At 39.2% G+C, this 20,358-nt stretch overlaps 1 pseudogene; it reads right to left on the bottom strand.

The window, feature by feature from the left end:
- The window catches only part of LOC131277251 (protein WWC3-like), an 80,579-nt pseudogene extending 61,824 nt beyond the window's left edge, over positions 1–18,755 (bottom strand).
- Between the last annotated feature and the right edge of the window lie 1,603 nt (positions 18,756–20,358).

The raw sequence follows: 20,358 nt of genomic DNA, 5'->3' as shown, positions 1-20,358 counted from the left end.
GAAAAGACGATAAAAAATTGAACAGGAGCTCAGGGAGTTGAATAACATGAAGCACAACAATATCAATGTCATGGAGTTCCAAAAGGAGATTTGAGAAAAGGGGCAGAAAAGAATATGTGAGGAAATATTGCCTGAATATTTCCCAACTCTCTTAAAAGAAATGAACATAGATATCCAAGAAGTGCAGTGTAAACCAATCAGAAAAATTACTAATAGATCCACACCAAAACACATATTACTCAGATTGTCAAATGCCAAAGGTGAAAAGAAACTTCTGAGAGAAGCAAGGGAGAGGCAACCATAACATACAAGGGATGCTCAGTGAGACTTAGTGTGGATTTCTGTCAGAAACTATGGAGGTAAGAATAGTGATAATGATACTGAAAAAAAACATTGCTAGCTGAGAATTCCTTACTCAATAAATTGTCCTTCAAATATGAAAGCTTTGCAAAGAGCACTGAAAGGAACCTTACAGCCCAAAAGGAATAGATGAGAGAGAGAGTTGAAGGAGAATTTAGAAAGGAAGAGTAGCAGAAATGATAAAAGAGTAAAAAGATAAAACATAAAAGAAAATGAATAAAATGGTGAAAGTAAATAATGCATTTACAGTAATATTATTGAATGTGAATGGATTAAACAATACAATTAAATGATAGGTTGTGTATATCTCACCCTGTAGACACCACACCCATGTCTGGGGTTGTGCATTGTTTTTCTTCTCTTGTTTCTTAATAAACTCTATTTCCTTGCCTACCCAAGGGTATGTCCTTAAATTCCTTTATGCAAATAACCAAGAACCTAGAAGTACAGAACTAAGAGCATTCTGCCAACATATATGGCAAGCAATGTCAGGAAAAAAAGAGGTAAGTAACACTCCCTGGCCCTACAAGGACTGTCTGCTCATGCCTAGGAACTCATAAAGCAGACATGGCATTCACCTGTTACAGATTGGATAATTATGAAAAAATCAGTACATTCCAGAACAAGGTTTTAGTCATGTTGGGATTTCATCTACTTCCAACCATGGTGCCAGACCCATCTTCCCTAAATCTCAATAGAATAGCCAGAGAGATTCACACCCCATAAGGTAGGGGCTACTTGCCCTAACCAAAGGATCCAGGTATAGAAGAATGACCATCTCCCCTCACCTCCCCCTTAATAATAAGGTTGTAAACTCTCTGGTGGGGAAGGTGAGGCAAGTTACTGTACGGAAAGAGAAGACAAGTTATAGCTGGGGCCTGGCACAGAACGTGCTGTAAGACACCACCCAGAAACCCCATGAAGGAAGGGTGCTCCAGAAAGGCCCTGCCAAGATCCTGGGCATGAGATTCTATTTGAAACTCTTTCCAGATTCAAGGGGAAGTTCCAAATAACTCCAAACAGGTCCCCCTATTTGTCCATGAAAACCCTGAACAAAAAGCCTTCTCTTTGATCCCCAGAGAGTTAATAGGTGGGGGATCATAAAGCATCCAATCAGAACAGCAAAATGCCCAATATAGGGACAGGGGAAGAAAAAAGATCTTAAGGCCTGTGATGGTTAGGCTATTTGTCAACTCATCCAGGTAACTGTACCCAGTTGTTTGGTCAAGCAAGCACTGTGCTAACTGTAATGCAAGGGCATTTATGGACTTTAGTCACCATTGACTTTACTGCAGGGGTAAATCATACATAGCTGGTAGCTGGTTATAATTACATCAATCAGGGAGACTGCCATCAGCAGTGAGTGATGCTTTATGTAATCAGTTGAACCCCTTAAATGGAGAAATGAGTCCAGTATTGAGAGAAAATTTCCCAACTTGTCCTTGGACAGCCAAAATCTCCCAGAACTTGTCAAGAATCTCCACTGGACTTTCATTGGAGCTCCTGGCTGCAGCCTGCTTGTGGAACCAGGATATATGCATCCCCATGGCTTTGTGAGACTCTGATAAATCTCTTACTATTGACAGATATCCCTTGTTGATTCTGTTTCCCTAGAGAACCCTGACTAATACTGCTTGGTATTGAGAGTGGTTCTTGAGGAACAGAGTCTTAAACATGGGATGTCTGAGGTGGTTATGGGAGTTTTGCAATTGTCTTTCTACTCTAATTGGACTCAAGGATACTGATGACTCCCTTTCCAATAATGAAAAGGCTGCTAACAGTTCATGGCATGAGTTGGCAATCGAGATCCACAAAGTAGCATCACTAGATTCCCTTACCTCCATGCTTGTAAGAAGCAAGGATCTGGGCGAGAATGTTTTCAACACTTTAACAGACTTTTGTGGAGTCAAACAGTATAAAGATGTTGGATGGCTCCTCCTAGATATTCTGGATACTGTTACCAAAGAAAGAGATGAGTTAAAGGATTCAATTTTGAAACTTAAACACTGAATGGATGACACTAAAAGTTCTAATTGTGCTCTGAAGAAAAACTTATGTCCTTTAGCCACAGGCTCAAAATATCTGAGAACCAAATTCAGACTCTCATTGTATGAGTAGCAGAGTTACAAAGGAAACTAAAATCTCAGCTCTGGAAGGTTTCTGCAGTTAAAGTGAAGGCATTGATTGGAAAAGTGTGGAATCCAGAGAATTGGGATGGTGACATATGGGATGATGATGATATTGATGGAGACATTGGAACCATGAATTCTGCTGAGACTTTACCAGCTAAGCCTGCCATGGATTTCCCTGTCCCAGCCACACCATGTCAACCTGGTATCATCCATCCTACAGCCTGCCCCAGGGAGTCTGAAACTACTTCCAGCCCTGAGGTGAGTATCAGCCAAACTGAAGGCTGCCCTGCCTAGCCTCTGGCCTGCCCCAGGGAGTTTGGGCCTCTTCCCAGACCTTAGGCATGGACCAACCAAACTCCAGCATGCACTGCCAAGCCTCCAATCTGCCCAGAGGAAACTGCTTTCCAATCCCTGCCTGAAGAGATTAATCCTGTCTCACCAGAAGAAAATGCAAGAGATGCCCTGAGGTTAGTAGCTTGCAAGGCATTTCTTCTCTTTACCCACCCCCACCACCTCTCTTGTCTTTGAGACCTATGACTACACTAAAATCACAACAAGGCCCAAATGGGAAATACAAAGTGTGACCCATGAGGAACTAAGTATACTCAGAAAGAACTACATGAGTTTTCCAACTTATATAGAGAGTAATCAGGGGAATATGTGTGGGAATGAATACTAATGGTGGAAGGAATATAAAGTTGGATAAGGCTGAACTTATTGATATGGGCCCACTAAGCAGAAATTCTGGATTTAATGCTGTAGCTTGAGGGTTAAAAAGCGCTTTAACAGTTTGTTTGGATGGCTGATTGAAACATGGGCCAAAAGCTGCCTAGCATGTCTGAGGTTGAGATGCCTGATTTGCCCTGGTGCACAGTAGAAGAGGGAATTCAAAGGCTTAGGGACATTACAATGCTAAAATGTATTTACCATTTGAGAGCTGCCCACCAACCCCAGGAATGTCCAGAGGACAAATCTTTAACCAGAACTGTAAGGAATAAATTTGTAAGACTAAATCCATCTTCCTGAAGAGTTCTGTGGTTGCTCTTCTCTGTAATCCAGATATTACTGTAGGGAGGGCTGTGGCTGAATTAGAATCCTTAAACATTATGAGAATGATTGCATGTCATCTGGTAAAAGTCAAGTATTGGCAGTTAATTGCCAAAGTCAAGGTGGGCATGGCTACTGCAGTGAAAGACAGATTAAAGAAAGCACTCAAAATAGTATGAGTTTTGTAGAGTTATGGCATTGGCTAATACATCATGGAGTACCTAGCAGTGAAATAGATAGGTAGTCTACTAAATTTCTTCAGGATATATATATGAACAGAATAGTTCTGGGTCAAGTGAATGAAACCCTAACTCAGTTTACAGATGCAGAGAATCATGGCCCCTTAATCAATTCCCAGCCATGAGTCAGTTTACAGACCTAGAGCCCCTGGAATGAGGAGGAGGCCAGGTTTCCTTGGGGAAAGATCCTGTTAAACTGCCAAAACGTAGACTCTTAATCTTCCTCCCACCTTTCCCAAGGAGATCTATGGCCTTTTACCAGAGTAACTGCTCAATGGGGAAAAGGAAATGATCATTTATTTTGGAGATTATCAGACACTGACTCAGAAGTGACATTAATTCCAGGAGACCCAAAACATCACTGTGGTCCACCAGTCAGAGTAGGGGCTTATCGAGGTCAGTTGATTAATGGAGTTTTAGTTCAGGTCCATCTAACAGTTGATTCAGTGTGTCCCTGGACCCATTCTGTGGTTATTTCCCCAGTTTCAGAATGAATACTTGGAATAGACATACTCAGTAACTGGCAGAATCCCCACATTGGATCCCTGACTTGTGGAATGAGGGTTATTATGGTTGGAGAGGCCAAGTGGAAGACACTAGAACTGCCCCTACCTAGAAAAATAATAAACCAAAAGCAATACCAGATTCCTGGATGGATTGCAGAAATTAATGCCACAATCACAGATTTGAAGGATCCAGTGGTGGTGATTCCCACCACATCCCCATTCAACTCTCCTATTTGGCCTGTATAGAAAACAGATGGATCTTGGAGGATGACAGTAGATTATAGTAAACTTAACCAGGTGGTAGCTCCATTTACAGCTGCTGCCCCAGATGTGGTATCATTGCAAATCAACACATCCCCTCTATGCTGGTATGCCCCTGTTGATTTGGCAAATACTTTTTTCTCAATTGCTATTAGTAAGAACCACCAGAAACAGTTTGATTTCAGCTGGCAAGGCCAGCAATATACCTTCACTGTCCTGCCTCAGGGGTATATTAACTCTCCAACTCTATGTCATAATATTTTCCGCAGGGATCTTGATCTCTCCTTCCCACAAGACATCAAACTGGTCCATTATATTGATGATATCACATTGATAGGACTTAGTGAGAAAGAAGTAGCAAAGACACTAGACTTATTTATAAGGCATTTGTGTGAGAGAGGATGGGAGATAAATCCAACTAAATTCCAAGGTCCTTCCACCTCAGTGAAATTTCTAGGTGTTCAGTGGTGTGTGGCATGTCAAGCATTCCTTCTAAACCAAAGGATAAATTGTTGCATCTGGCTCCTCCTATGAATGAAAAAGAAGCACAATGCTTAGTTGGTCTCTTTGGATTTTGGAGACAACACACTCCTCATTTGGGTGTGCCACTCAGGCCCATTTACTGGGTGACCAAAAAAGCTGCTACTTTCAATTGGGGACTGGAAGAAGAGACTCTGCATCAGGTCCAGGCTACTGAGCAAGCTGCTCTGCCAACTGGGCCAAATTATCCACCAGACCCAATGATGATGGAAGTTCTTGTGGCAAATAGAGAGGCTATCTGGAGCCTTTGGCAGGCCCCTATAGAAGAACAGAACACAGACTCTTAGGATTTTGGAGCAAAGCCCTGCCATACTCTGCAGATAACTACTCCCCTTTTGAGAAACAGATTTTGGCCTGCTACTGGGCCTTAGTAGAGATTGAATGCTTAACCAAGGGTCATCAATATACCATGAGACATGAGTTGCCTATCATGAGCTGGGTATTGTGTGACCCACCAAACCATAAAGTTGGGCATGCACAGCAGCACTCCATAATAAAGTGGGAAGTGGTATATATGAGATAGAGCTCGAGAGGGTCCTGAAGGCAAGAGTAAGTTACATGAGGAAGTAGCCCAAATGCTCATGGTCACCATCCCTGCCATGTTACCTTCTCTTTACCAGTCCACAGCTTTGGCCTCTTGGGGAGTCCCTTATAATCAGTTTACTGAGAAAGAGACTGGGCCTGGTTTAAAGATGGTTCTGCATGACAGGTAGGTACCATCTGAAAGAGGTATCTGCAGCACTGCAGCTCCTTTCTGGGACATCCCTGAAGGACAGTGGTGAGGGAAATCCTCCCTGTGGGCAGAACTTTGAGCAGTGCACCCGGTTGTTCATTTTGCTTGGAAGACTAAATGGCCAGAGGTGCATTTGTACACTGATTCATGGGCTGTTGCCAATGGTTTGGCTGGATGGTCAGGGACTAGGAAGGAACATGTGTGGAAAATTGATGACAAGAAGTCTGGATTGACCTTTTTGACTGGGCAAAAAAACAAGAAATTTTTATACCCCACATGAATGCTCATCAGAGGGTAACTTCAACAGAGGAAGATTTTGATAATAAAGTGGATAAGATGACCTGCTGTGTGGCTAATGCTCAGTCTTTTTCCCCAGCCACTCCTGTCATTGCCCAGTGTGCTCATGAACAAAGTGGCCATGAAGGTAGTGATGGAGGTTATGCATGGCCTCAGCAAAACAGACTTCCTGTTACCAAGGCTGTCACTGTTACTGCCACTGCTGAGTGCCCAATCTACCAGCAGCAGAGACTCACACTCAGCTCACTATATGGCACAATTCCTTGAGGTGACCAACCTGCTACCTGGTGGTAGGTTAACTATATTGGATCACTTGCACCATGGAAGGGGCAGCAGTTTGTCTTAACTAGAATAGACACATACTCTGAATATGGGTTTGCATTTCCTACATGCAAAGCTTTTTCCAAAACTACCATCTGTGGACTTACCAAATGTCTTATCTACCACCATGGCATTCCACACAGCATTGCTTCTGATCAAGGAGCCAATTTCACAGCAAATGATGTGCAGGAATGTGCACATGTTCATGAATTCACTGGTCTTACCATGTTCCCCATCGCCCTGATAGGACGATGGAATGGCCTTTTGAAGACTCAATTACACATGAACTTGGTGGCAATACCTTGCAGGCAATGTTCTCCAGGAGGCTCTGTATGTTTTTAATTGGCATCCACTCTATGGTGCTATTCTCCCATATTCAAGATCCATGAGTCGAGGATTCAAGGGATGGAATGGGAATGGCAGCACTCACTATTACCCCTAGTGACCCACTAGGAAAATTTTTGCTTCCTGTCCCTGCAACCTCAAACTCTATTTGCTCTTCAGGTTTTAGGCCCAAAAGGAGGAGTGCTGTCACCAGGGAACACAACGATGATTCCATTGCAATGAATATTAAAACAGCCACCTGGCCACTTTGGACTCATCTTACCTCTGAATCAACAGTCAAAGAAGGGAATTACTGTACTGGCTGGGGTGATTGATCCTGACTATCAAGGATAAGTAAGACTGCATCTACATAATGGGGGTAAAGAAGAGTTTGCCTGAAATATAGGAGGGCATCTGCAGGAAATCTCCTAGTACTGTCATGTCCTATGATTAAAGTCAATAGAAAACTGCAACAACCCAATCCAAGCAGGACTAACAGTGATCCAGAATCTTCAGGAATGAAAGTTTGGTTCACCCTATCAGGCAAAGAACCAAGGTCAGCTGAAGTGCTTGCTGAGGGCAGTGGAAACATGGAATGGGTAGTGGAAGATGGTAATGATAAATACAAACTCTGACCACATGACCAGTTACAGAAATGAGGATTATAATGGTCATGAATCATTCTTCCTTGTTTCATTATGATGATAGTATATGTACACAAAACGAATTTATCTTCTTCCCCAAATTTTCCCCTTATTATATAACAGATTGTACCCATTTCATGTCATAATATTTGAGGATGTCAAGTTTGAGATTGAATATGGAATTAATGTGTTTCCAGTTGTACACAGGAGAGTTGAACATTGCTAGGTGGAAATATATATATATGCATGTCTGTTGTTGTTTTACTTAGAGACTGTATGGTTTAAGGTAATATGTACAGTTGCCAAGCTGACAAGGGGTGGACTGTGATGATTAGCTATTGTATCAACTCAGCCATGTAATTGTGCCCAGTTTTTGGTCAAGCAAGCACTGGGCTAACTGTAATACAAGGGCATTTATGGGCTTCAGTCACCATTGATTTTATTGCGGTGGTAAATTATACATAGCTGGTTATAACCACACCAATCAGGGAGATTGTCATCTGAAGTGAGTGATGCTCAACCGAATCGGTTGAATCCCTTAAAAGGGGAAGTGATTTCAGCATTGAGAGAGAATCTCCTATCTTGTCCTTGGACAGCTAACATCTCCCAGAACACAATAAGAATCTTCACTGGACTTTCATTGGAGCTCCTCGTTGCAGCCTGCCTGTGGAACCTTATTGGAAACTGAGGCACAGTGGCCTCATAAGGAGAGATGTTCTGTCTCCATGCTAGTGCTGTCTCCATGGCGACACTTACAACCTAAGGAATGTGGTAATTAAGAGTTCCTGGCAAATGGGATGAAGCTGTTAAAGGCTGAAAGAAAAGATGAGCACATACTTTTTGTAGTGAATATAACTTTGTACCTTGAGACAAGATTTTTTTAAATTCCTTAGACTATGGGTAATGCTGCTTGATGTTCCTGCTTATGGCATGTAGGTTACGTGTTCCTAATTATTGCACGTAGGCTATGTATTCCTGCTTCTTGTCACATACACTGGGGTATATAGAGAGCCCCTTGTAAACAATAAAGTTGCCTGAGGAGTTATTACTCGCAGACCCCCTGATCCCAGCTCTCTCCCTAGTTCTTGCTCTTTGTTTCCTTCCCCCTCTTCTCTTTCTTTCATTCCCGATACCCTTCGGGTTGAAATCTCCAACAGAACCTGGACTTGTGCATCCCCATGCTTTGTTAGAGACTCTAATAAATCTCTTCCTATTGACAGATATCCCTTGTTGATTCTGTTTCCCTAGAGAACCCTGACTAATACAAGGTCTAACCTGGGGTCTCACATGCATTGTCTCACCCTCCAGCATGCCTGCACCCAAGACTGGAATTGTGTACTGTTGTTTTTTGTTTGTTTGTTTGTTTCTTAATAAACTCTTTAGTCCCTTAAGGGGAAAATGTAAGTAGGCTGACAAAATAGAGGAACAAATATGAGCCATCTATATTTTGTCCACAATAGATTCATCTTATAACCAGGGATAGAAATTGGCTGAAAGTGAAAGTTGGAAAAAGATATTCCTTGCAAACAGTAATGATAAAAGAGTAAGGGTAGCCATACTGATACAGATCCAATGGACTTTAAATCAAAGAGAGTTATAAGAGATGAAGAAAGACATTACATATTAATAAAAGGGACAACTCAACAGAATTACAGGATTATTGTTACAGAATATACATATATAAGGCAAACTGACAAAACTGAAGGGAAAGCCAGAAATCTCTATAATAATATTTGGAGACTTCAACAAAGACTCACATTCTTAGATAGAACAACTATACAGAAGATCTACAAGGAAACAGAGAACTTGAACAATATGAAAGAAGGTAGCTCTAATAGACTTATACAGAACATTGCACCCCAAATCAGCAGGTTATGCATTCTTCTCAGGTGCTTATGATCTTTCTCCAGGATAAATTCCATGTTTGTTCACTGAGAAGATCTCAATTAAAAATTTTTTAAAATTACACAGGTAACTTCTCAGATCATAATGGGATGAAGCTGGAAAGGAGAAAATCTGCAAATGCACTGAGACTAAATAGCACACTCATAAACAATTAGTGGGTCAAACAAGAAATTGCAAGTGAAATCAGTAATATATTGAGACAAATGAAAACAAGAACACAACAAAATCAATGGGATACAGCAAAGGCAGTCTTGAGAGGGAAATGCATAGTCTTAAATGCCTATGTTAAAAAAGAAAAAAGAACTAAAATCAAACATAACTGAACAACTGGAAAAACTAGAAAAAGAATAGCAAACCAACCCCAAAGCAAGCAGAAGGAAAGAAATAATAATGGTTAAAGGAGAAATAAATGAAATTGAGAAAAAAATCTAGAGAAAGTGGATAAAAACAAAAGTTGCTTCTTTGAGAAAATCAATGAAATTTACAAATCTTTAGCTAGACAAAAAAGGAGAAGATGCAAATAAATGAATCAGGTATGAAAGGGGGGGATGTTAATCCAACAAATTAGACAGCACAGTTGAAATGGCTAAATTGACAAGCAAAATACAATGACTCTATAAGAAATATAGGAACTCAACAAACCAATCACATTTAAAGAGACTGACTCAGTCATCAAAAATCTGCCAACAAAGAAAAGCCTAGGACCTGAAGGGTTCATAGGTGAATTCTACAAAGCATTTTGAGAAGAATTAATACAAATCCTGTTTAAACTCTTCCAAAAAATTAAAGAGGAGAGAAAATTGCTCAACACATTTTATGAAGTCTACCTTACCCTAATACCAAAGCCAGTTAAACATTCTATAAGAAAAGAAAATTGCTCTTTAATGAACATAGATGCAAAAATTCCCAAGAAAATAGTTGCAAATAGAATCCAACAACATATCAAAAGACATACATTGTAACCAAGTGGGATGTAATTATGCAAGGATGGTTCAACACAAGAAAATCAATTAATGTAATAAACTTTATATAAAAATTGAAGGAAAAAAAGAACCCATATGGTCATCTTTATCAATGCCAAAAAGGTATTTGAAAAAATCCAGCATCCTTTTTTGATAAAAAACACTTAGAAAAATAGGAATAGAAGGAAAATTCCTCAATATGATAAAGGGAATATACGAAAAACCCACAGTCAACATCATATTCAACAGGAAGAACCTGAAAGCTTTCCCTCAAAGATTGGGATCAAGGCAAAGATACCCACTAACACCAGGGTTGTTCAATTTTGTACTAGAAGTACTAGCTAGTGCAATTAGACAAGAAGAAATAATAACAGGCATCCAAACAGAAAAAAAGGAAGTAAAACTCTCACTGTTTGTGGATGATATGGTTCTATATTTAGAAAATTTTGAAATGTCTATGACAAAGCTACTTGAGTCCAACAAAGTGACAGGATACAAGATCAACATGCAAACATCAGTAATGCTTCTGTACACTTGTATTGAACAGTCTGAGGGAGAAATTGGGGAGGGGAGGGAAATCCAATTACAACAGAAACAAAAAGTCTCAAACACCCAGAATCAAATTAACCAAAGATTTATATAATCTGTATTCAGAAAACTGCAAAGCACAGCTAAAAGAAATCAAAGATGATATAAAGAAATGGAAAGACATACTGCTTTCATGACTGGAAGATAAAATATGAACATCTCAATCTTAACCAAACTGATTGATAGATTCAATACAATACCAACCAAAATTTCAACAGCCTACTTTATAGAAATCAAAAAGGCAATTACCAAATTTATTTGGAAGTGAAAGGGGACTCCAAGCCAAAAACATCCTAAAAAGAGCAAGAGCAGACAAATCTCACTACCTAACCCTAAAACTTGTGAGAAAGATACAGTGAAGAGCATGGTAATGGCATAGTGACAGACAAATTGAATAATGGAATAGAATTGAGAGACCAGAAATAGACTCACACTTCCAAGGTTAACTGATTTTTGACAGACTTATGAAGTCACATTACTGGGATAAAACAGTCTCTTTAACAAATAGAGCTGGGGGCATTGGATATCCATAACCAAAAGAATGAAAGAAAACCCCCATCTCCCTCCCTATACAAGAATCATTTCAAAATGGATCAAAGACCTAAACATAAAAGCCAGGACCATAAAACTACTAGAAGAAAATGTAGAGAAATATCTTCATGATCTTGTGGTAGGTGTTTTTTTAAACCTTAAACCCAAAACACAAGCAACAAAAGAAAAAGAGATAAATGGGACTTACTCAAAATTAAACAATTTTGAACCTCATAGGACTTTGTAAAAAGGGTGAAATGAGGGAAGCAGACATAACCCAATGGATAGGGCTACATGGGAGACCTACTACATGGGAGGTCTGTGGTTCAATACCTGGGCCTCCTTGACCCATGTGGAGCTGGCCTATGCGCAGTGCTGATGCACACAAGGAATGCCATCCATGCAGAGGTGTCCCCCATGTATGGGAGCCCCATGCACAAGGAGTGTGCCCTGTAAGGAGAGCCACCCAGCACAAAAGAAAGTGCAGCCTGCCCAGGAATGGCACCACACACATGGAGTGTTGACATAACAAGATGGTGCAACAAAAAGAAACAAAGATCCCCGATGCCATTGATAAGGATAGAAGCGGTCACAGAAGAACATGCAGCAAATGGACACAGAGAGCAGACAACCTGGGGGGTGGAGGAAGGGGAGAGAGAAAAAATAAAAACTCTTTTAAAAAATGGGTGAAATGATAGCCTACTCAATGAGAGAAAATATTTGGAAATTACATAGTCATAAGGGTTTGATCTCCATGATAAATAAGGTGATGGTACAATTCAAAAATAAAAGACCCAATTTTAAAACGAGCAAAAATTTGAAAAGACATTGGTCCAAAGAAGAAACACAAATGCCCAAAAAAACACATGAAAAATAATTTTAACATCTCTAATGATTTGGAAAATGTAAATCAAAGTTACAATGAGATATCACTTCCCACTATTAAAATGCTCACTATGTAAAGGATAGAGAAATACAACTATTGCAGAGGATGTGGAGAGATGGGATAGTTTATTCACTGTTAATGGGAATGTAGAATGGTACAGCCACTGTGGAGGACAGTTTGGCAGTTCCTAAGGAAGTGGAACACAAATTTGCCCTGTGACCTAAAGCAGTGACATGAACAGACCCCTGCTCCCCAATGTTTATAGGTCAATATTCACATTTGCCAGAAGATAGAAACAACCCAGGTGTCCACAAAACAATGAAGAGATAAACAAATTGTAGTGTATACATAAGATGGAATATTATGCAGGTGTAAGAAGAAATGAAGTTGTGAAGCATATGACAAAATGGACATTCTAGACAAAAGATAGTACATAATGTTTTACTCCATCTATGCAAAATATAGATGCAAATATATTAGAGACATGGAAAGAGAATAGCATCTATGTACAGCAAGGGAAAGATAGAGAGAGAGGGAGAGGTAATTATTAAGGGATAGAGTTTTTGTTTGCCTGTTTTTTATTTATTATTAATGGAGTAATGAAACTGCTCTAATAATGACTGAAGTAGTAAATGCAGAACTATGTAAACCTGGAGGACATTACATTGAGTGAAGCAAACCAGACACAAAAGAACAAATATTGTATGGTTGTGCTATTATGAACTAAATATACTGTGAACTCATGTAGTTAATAACTAGAATAGGTCACCAGAAAAGAGATGAAGTAAGTAAATGGAAAGCACAAAAAATTGAAAGTTGGTACTTGAAGAGATATTTTAACTCCAATGCTCACAGTGGCATTAATCACAATTACCAAACCATGGGAGCAACCCAAGTGTCAATCAATCTGATCAAATGGATAAATAAAATGTGGTACAGACATACAGTGGAATATTATTTAGCAGTAAAAAGGAATGAAGTCCTGATACATGTGAGAACACAGATAACCTACAAAATATCATGCGAGTGAAATAAGGGAGATACATAAGAACAAATATTGCATGATCTCACTGATTTGAAACAATTAGAATGTAGAAATTCATAAAGTCAGAATCTAAATACAGGCTACCAGTGGACAGGGTCAGGAGAGGAAAAAGGAAGTTAAGGCATAAAATGTACAGTGTTCCAATTTGGAATGAGAAAAATGCTTTGATAATGGATGGTGGTGATAGTAGCACAATATTGTGAAGGTAATTAACTTTACTGAACTGAAATGGAATTTGAAATTAAAAACACAAATGATTAAAAGGGGAAATATTAATGTATATATTTTGTAGCAATAAAAAAATTTTTAATCCACAGAACTATACCACACAAATAGTGAACCCTTATTTAAACTATGTACAAGTATTAAAATGTGTGTATTTAATAGTACAAGTATTAAAATGTGATATTATTATACTTTATCAATTTCACATGTTAATGGTAAGGTTATTTTAGGGTCAACTTAAAGACAGAGATTTGTGAATTAAAAAAAATAAGAGTCAATTAGATATTGCCTAGAAGAAACTCATTTTAAATACAAAGACACAAGCAGACTAAAAATAAATGAATGGAGAAACATACCATGCAAACATTCATTCATTATCTTCTTTTTTTCTTTCTTTCTTCAGAAAAAACAGACTTCTGAGCAAAGAAAATTATTAATGGTAAAGGGGTCAGTTCTCCAAGAAGATAAAAAAATCTTTAATGTGTATATACCTAACAATGCAATGTGAAAATTTATGAGTTAAAATGACAGAGCTGCAAGGGAAAATACACAAATCTACTCTTACGGTTGGATACTACAACAATCCTCTGTTAGCAATTCACAGAATTGCAATAGGCAGAAAATCGGTAAAGATATAAAGTTGAACTGAACAATGCCATCAATCAAATGGATTTAATGACATTTATAAAGTCCCTAATTCAATAACATCAGAATACATGTGGGGGAAGCAGACTTGGCCCAATGGATAGGGCATCTGCCTACCAGATGGGAGGTCTGCAGTTCAAACCCCAGGCCTCCCTGACCCATGTGGAACTGGCCCATGGGCAGTGCTGATGCGCACAAGGAGTGCCGTGCCACACTGAAGTGTCCCCCATGTAGGGGAGCCCCATGCACAAGGAGTGCACCCCGTAAGGAGAGCCGCCCAATGCAAAAGAAAGTGTAGCCTGCCCAAGAATGGCACTGCACACATGCAGAGCTGACACATCAAGATGATGCAACAAAAAGAGGTCCATGGTTCAAACCCCGGGCCTCCTTGACCTGTGTGGAGTTCACCCATGTGCAGTGCTGATGCACACAAGGAGTGCCATGCCATGCAGGAGTGTCCCCCACATAGGGAGCCCCACGCACAAGGAGTGCACCCCATAAGGAGAGCCGCCCAGTGTGAAATAAAGAGCAGCTGCCTAAGAATGGCGCCACACACACGGAGAGCTGATGCAACAAGATGACGCAACAAAAAGAAACACAGATTCCCATGCTACTGACAACAACAGAAGTGGACAAAGAAGAAGACTCAGCAAATAGAGAACAGACAGCTAGGGTGGGGGGGACAGGAGAGAAATAAATAAATAAATCTTTAAAAAAAAAGAAACACAGATTCCTGGTGCCACTGATAAGGATAGAAGCGGTCACAGAAGAACACTCAGCGAATGGACACAGAGAGCAGACAACTGGGGTGAGGGATGGGGGAAGGGAAGAAAAATTAATTAATTAATTAATCTTTAAAAAAATAATACATGTTATTTTCAAGTTCACATAGAACATTCATGAAGATAGATAATATAAGAGCCATAAAACACACTTACAGAATTAAAAAAACAAAAATTCTCTCATGCAACAATGGAATCAAACAAAAAATTAGTAACAGAAAGAAATACTTGGACATAAAAATGACACTTCTAAATAATCATGGTGTCCAAGAAACCTCAGGAGAAATTTTAAAAATATTTTAAACTAAAAGAAAATTGAAACACAATATAAAATTTGTAGGATGCAGCAAAAGCAGTGTTTAGAAGGAAATGTTTATCACTGAATACATAAATTAGAGATCATGTGTGAATCCTCACAAAAGACTCTGCCTAATCCCTCTATCAATCCAAATGTTGCATAAGGTCTATCCAAACCTTATTGTGGATTTCTCTTATGGTAGGCCATGCTACTGGGTAGATCCCTAGCCCCATCATGAGCTCTTATCTCAGATAAAGCAACACTGTTTAAGCCATAGGATATACTATTCTCAGAAAAACTACAGAACTACCTGACCTCCTTCTATAAATCCACTGCCAGACATCCTCTGACCTTTATCAGACTTATCTCAGTAATTCTGCAGTTTTCCATTTCCCTTCCCTCTTGTGCCCATTAAAATGTCTCTGTACCGCAGTGCTCTTGAGAAAGGAGACCTGCTGGCTTCTCCTTTCTGCTGCCATGGCAGTATGAATAAGGACTGTCCTGCCACTTTAACGACCGTGTAGCAATTTCTTTGACAAAAGAAATAACTAAAATAAAAACCTAAGCCCCTACATTAAGAAACTAGTTGAGTAAATTAAATACAATGTAAGCAGAAGAAAATAAATAAGTCAATGATATTGAAAACAGGGAAATAATAGAGAAAATCAACAAAACCAAGAGGGGTTCTTTGAAAAGATCAATAAAATTGAAAATTCTAGCCAGCATTACCAAGCAAAGTAGAGAAGACATATTTTATTAATATTGGAAATGAAAAAGTGAACATATTATTCTTTAATGAAATGATAATAAGGGAATATTAGAAATAACTCTATGCCTATAAAATTGGTAAATTAGATGAAGTTCCTTAAAAAACACAATCTACTAAAATACACTACACAAAGAGATATAGTTCATGTGAACAGGCTTATACATATTCTAAAAGTTGAATCAATTAATGACCTTCCAAAATTAAATGTACCACAACCAGATACTTCACTGATGAGTTCTATCAAATAATTAAAGCAAAAATGATACCAACTGTCTCAATCTCTGCCAGAAAACAAATCTGAAGGGAACATTCCTAATTACTTTATGACACCACTATTACCCCTAATACCAAAACCAGACAAAGACATTACAAGAAAGGAAGTTTGCAAACAAAAATCTCTCATGAACATGAAAGTTCTCTAACAAAATATTAGTAAATTGATTCCAACAATATATAAAAGGAATTATGCATCACAAATAAGTGGGGTTAATTCCAGGTATATACAAGTCTGGTTCAACAACTGAAAATCAGTGAATGTAATAACCTAGGAACAAGTTAAAGAAGAAAAAGCATATGGTCACATCTGTAGATATAGAAAAAACAACTGTAAAATCCAGCACCCATTCATGATTTTAAAAACTCTCAGCATGGAACAGAGGGGTATTCCTTTAACATTATAAAAGACCTATAAAACACCTATAGCCAATATCATACTCTACTGAAATATTAGATGCCTTTGCTCTAAGACTGCAAATAAAAAGGATGCCCCCCTCACCACTCCCATTCAACATTGAACTAGAAGTCCTGCTAACCAAATAAGAAAAAAAAAATTAGATATATAGATTAGGAAGGAATAAATAAAACTTTGCTTACAGATGATATAATTGTCTATGTAGAAATTCCAAAGGAATAAACCAAAATCTCCTGGAACTGATAAGCCTATAATTATAACAAGACTGCAGGACACAAAATTAATACATGAAAGTAAATTGCTTTCCTATCTCCAGCAATTTACAATTAGAATTTAAAATAGAAAATGTGGAGAAACACCAGAGGTTAAAATGTTTCCATGACGGGCTGGAGATTAGAGCGTTTCCATGACACAAATGTGTAAGGACCTTAGAACATCAGGTCCTCTCAAGATGGAAAACTGTCCTAAACAACCCACAACCCTTTGCAGAAAGAAACATTGGAGCCTTGCATGGCATAGGAAAGACGTGATTACTCTGGCAAAAGGGTACCAAAAGAATACAAAGGTAACTATTCTCCTGTCTCTGAAATATTCAATAAATACAGTGTGGAAACTCATTATATAATAGGAGCTGCAGGAAGTGCTTCACATTTACTGTGTTTCCTCATGCTTCATTTCCTCTTTTCTGTGTGTATTGATTTTGAACACCTACACTATCCCCTTTCCCCTACATCTTTCTATCCTCCATCATCCACTGTCTCTCTTACATTCCACCTCCCTTTCTCTTGCCCCCAAATTGTCTGACTTTTAATTTCTAATACCTTTGTTCTGTTTTCTGTCTTTTATCCACTCTTGATATTATTGTCTTTCTTTTCTCTGTCCCTCTCTCATATAAACACTGGCTTTTTAATTCATACTATAATCCTCCCCATATTCAATTGACTGTCTCATTATAGGTACTCTACTTACTGCTATAACTTCTACACAACTTACATGAGTCTAATATCCATTCTCCTAGATCTCACATTGTTGTTCTGTTAACATTTATTACCAATACTACTTTATACATTTTCTTTTCTTACTCATTTTGCTTTCCATGGCCCTAATATTTTCCTTCAAAGAGAACTTAGACAGCAACAAGAAATTAGAGGAAGAAGAACAAACTGACAAAGAGAAGACATAACACCTATGCAAGAACAACAACTAATTAATCTCCACACTAGACAATGAAGCTAAGGAACTGATTAAACCCATCAAGATAAAATGATGACCAGACAGCAACAAAAAACTACAAACCAAACCAATAACCAGAAAAACATGGCTGAATCCAGGGAACAAACTGAAAACCAGGAAGGAGAGTAGAACATCAGACAAGTAATTAAAATCTCAAAACATAGAGACTTTAGGGGGCGGAAGCAAGATGGTCGCTGAGTGAACTTGCCTTGCGATTTCTCCTGGGAAGAAATGGCTGGGCACGGCTGGAGGTTCTCTGAGGTGGGGCTTTTTTGGGATTTTTGCAAGGCAGGAAGTGTCTGGACATCGATTTGGTGGAAAGGTAACGGAGAGGATCGGTCTATAAGATATAATTTGGGTTCTATTGCCCGGAGGTGAGACCCGCACACGGGTTCCTCCCTCTTGGGGGTGGGTAGAGCCGCAGTGCCGCACAGCAGCTCAGCTTTTTGGTGGCTCTGCGGTGCTGGGGCATTCGCAAGTCCTGGGCGGGCTGTTGGCAGGTTTACGTGACGGGTCACCTTTGCGGATTGATTTGGGGAGATAGACGGTGTTTTGTTGTAAAGCGGGGGAAAATTTTTGATGGCAGACACAAATAATAACGCTTCCGCCTGAAGCCCCGCCCCCACACCCCAGCTGCAGATCTACAACCGAATTAGGCTGTAGGCAATAAAGGGACGTAATTGAGAAGTTGTCTCAGGGTGCGGCGAGGGAGGGGGACACGTCTGAAGCCGATTAGGGAATATTTTGCGAAGCTTGGGAATTCCGGTTTTGGAATCTGTTTTCGGCGTCATGGGCCAGGCTTCAGATCTGTGCCAGTAAAGTGGCTGCGGTGTAAAGGCACCCTCAAGTGGCAGTGTTCTGGAAGCACAGGGCGGGAGCTGTCCAAAAGCTGAAGTGACGATATACCCACATTAACTAAGTAAACTATACCCACATTAACTAAGTAAGTGAATTGCAGGGTTCAGACATAATATAGAGTTTGCGGATCTGACTTCCCCCATAGGGCTGGTGCCCAGCTGTGGGGATCCCTGAGGGCTGTGTTACACTACGGGGCTCCTAGGCTTCCTGTTGACCAGATTAGGGTCTGAATCCCCTAAACTCTGGTGGCCCACACCCCAGAGAATCACACCTCTTGAGTCTTTAATATCTCAGACTTTCCACCCCTGAATCCATCATGCCCTGAGGTCCATCTGAGGTCCTTGAAAGCCCTAGCCTTCAATGTTGGAGTTTTTTCTTTATTGTTTCATTTTGTTTTGTTTTTATTTTCATTTTGTCTTACTTTTTACTTTTTTGTAATGTCCTGATTGCTAACACCGCATTATCTCCTAGTCTTTTCTCACAGCATACCCCCCAAAGTCTTTTTTTTATACAGTTATTTAGGGTTTTTTTTGTGGTTGTTGTTGTATAGCTGGTGTTTTAATTGTGGGTCATGTATATCTGGTTTTTTTTTTCTTTCCCCTACCTGTTGCCCACCCTTTGCCCACCCCCTTTTCCTTTCTTCCTTTCTTCTCTTCCCCCCTTTTTTTTATTTTTTTTTTATTTTTTTATTTGTTTTCTTTTTCTGTTTTCTCTCCCCATCATGTCCCTCATCTTCTACTTATTTTATTTTAACTCAATTATACAATAGGTGCACCAGGAAACACCTCACATTTGCTGAGGTTTTCTCATCCTCCACTGCCTCATTTCTATGTGAACTGATTTAGGCTACCTACACTATCCTCTTTCCCCTATATCTTGATATCTGCCATCATCTACTATCTCTCCTATATTCCACCTCCCACCTCCCTTTCTTTGATCCACGAAGTGTCTAAGTCTTAATTTCTAATACCTTTCTTTTGTTTTCTGTCTGTTATCCACTCTTGAAACTATTACCTTTCTTTTCTTTTTCCCTCTCTCACAAAAACAATAGCTTTTTAGCTTATACCATATTCCTCCCATATTCAATCATCTACCTCATAATAGGTACTCTACCTACTGCTATAACTCTACACAATTTACATGAATCTAACCTCCATCCTCCCAGATCTCATATTCTTGCTTTGATAACATATATCACCAATACTACTTTACAATTTTCCCTTCCTTACACAATTGCCTTTCCCCAGCACTCATACCTTCCTTTAAAGTGAACTTAACCAACAACAAGAAATTAGAATATGAAGAACAAAGTGACAAAGAGAAGATATAACACTTACACAAAAACAACAGCTAATTAATCTCCAAGAGTAGATAAAGAAACTAAGGAACTGATTAAATCCATCAAGATTAAATAATGACCAGAAAGCAACAAAAATCTACAAACCAAACCAGTAATCAGGAAAACATGGCTGAATCCAATCAACAAACCAAAAATCAGGAAGGGGAGCAGAACTTTGCACAAGCAATGAAAGATCT

The sequence above is a fragment of the Dasypus novemcinctus genome, chromosome X (genome assembly GCF_030445035.2).
Source record: "Dasypus novemcinctus isolate mDasNov1 chromosome X, mDasNov1.1.hap2, whole genome shotgun sequence".
NCBI lineage: Eukaryota > Metazoa > Chordata > Mammalia > Cingulata > Dasypodidae > Dasypus > Dasypus novemcinctus.
Note: the sequence above shows the minus strand (reverse complement) of the source record. Positions and strands in the feature narration are given on the sequence as shown.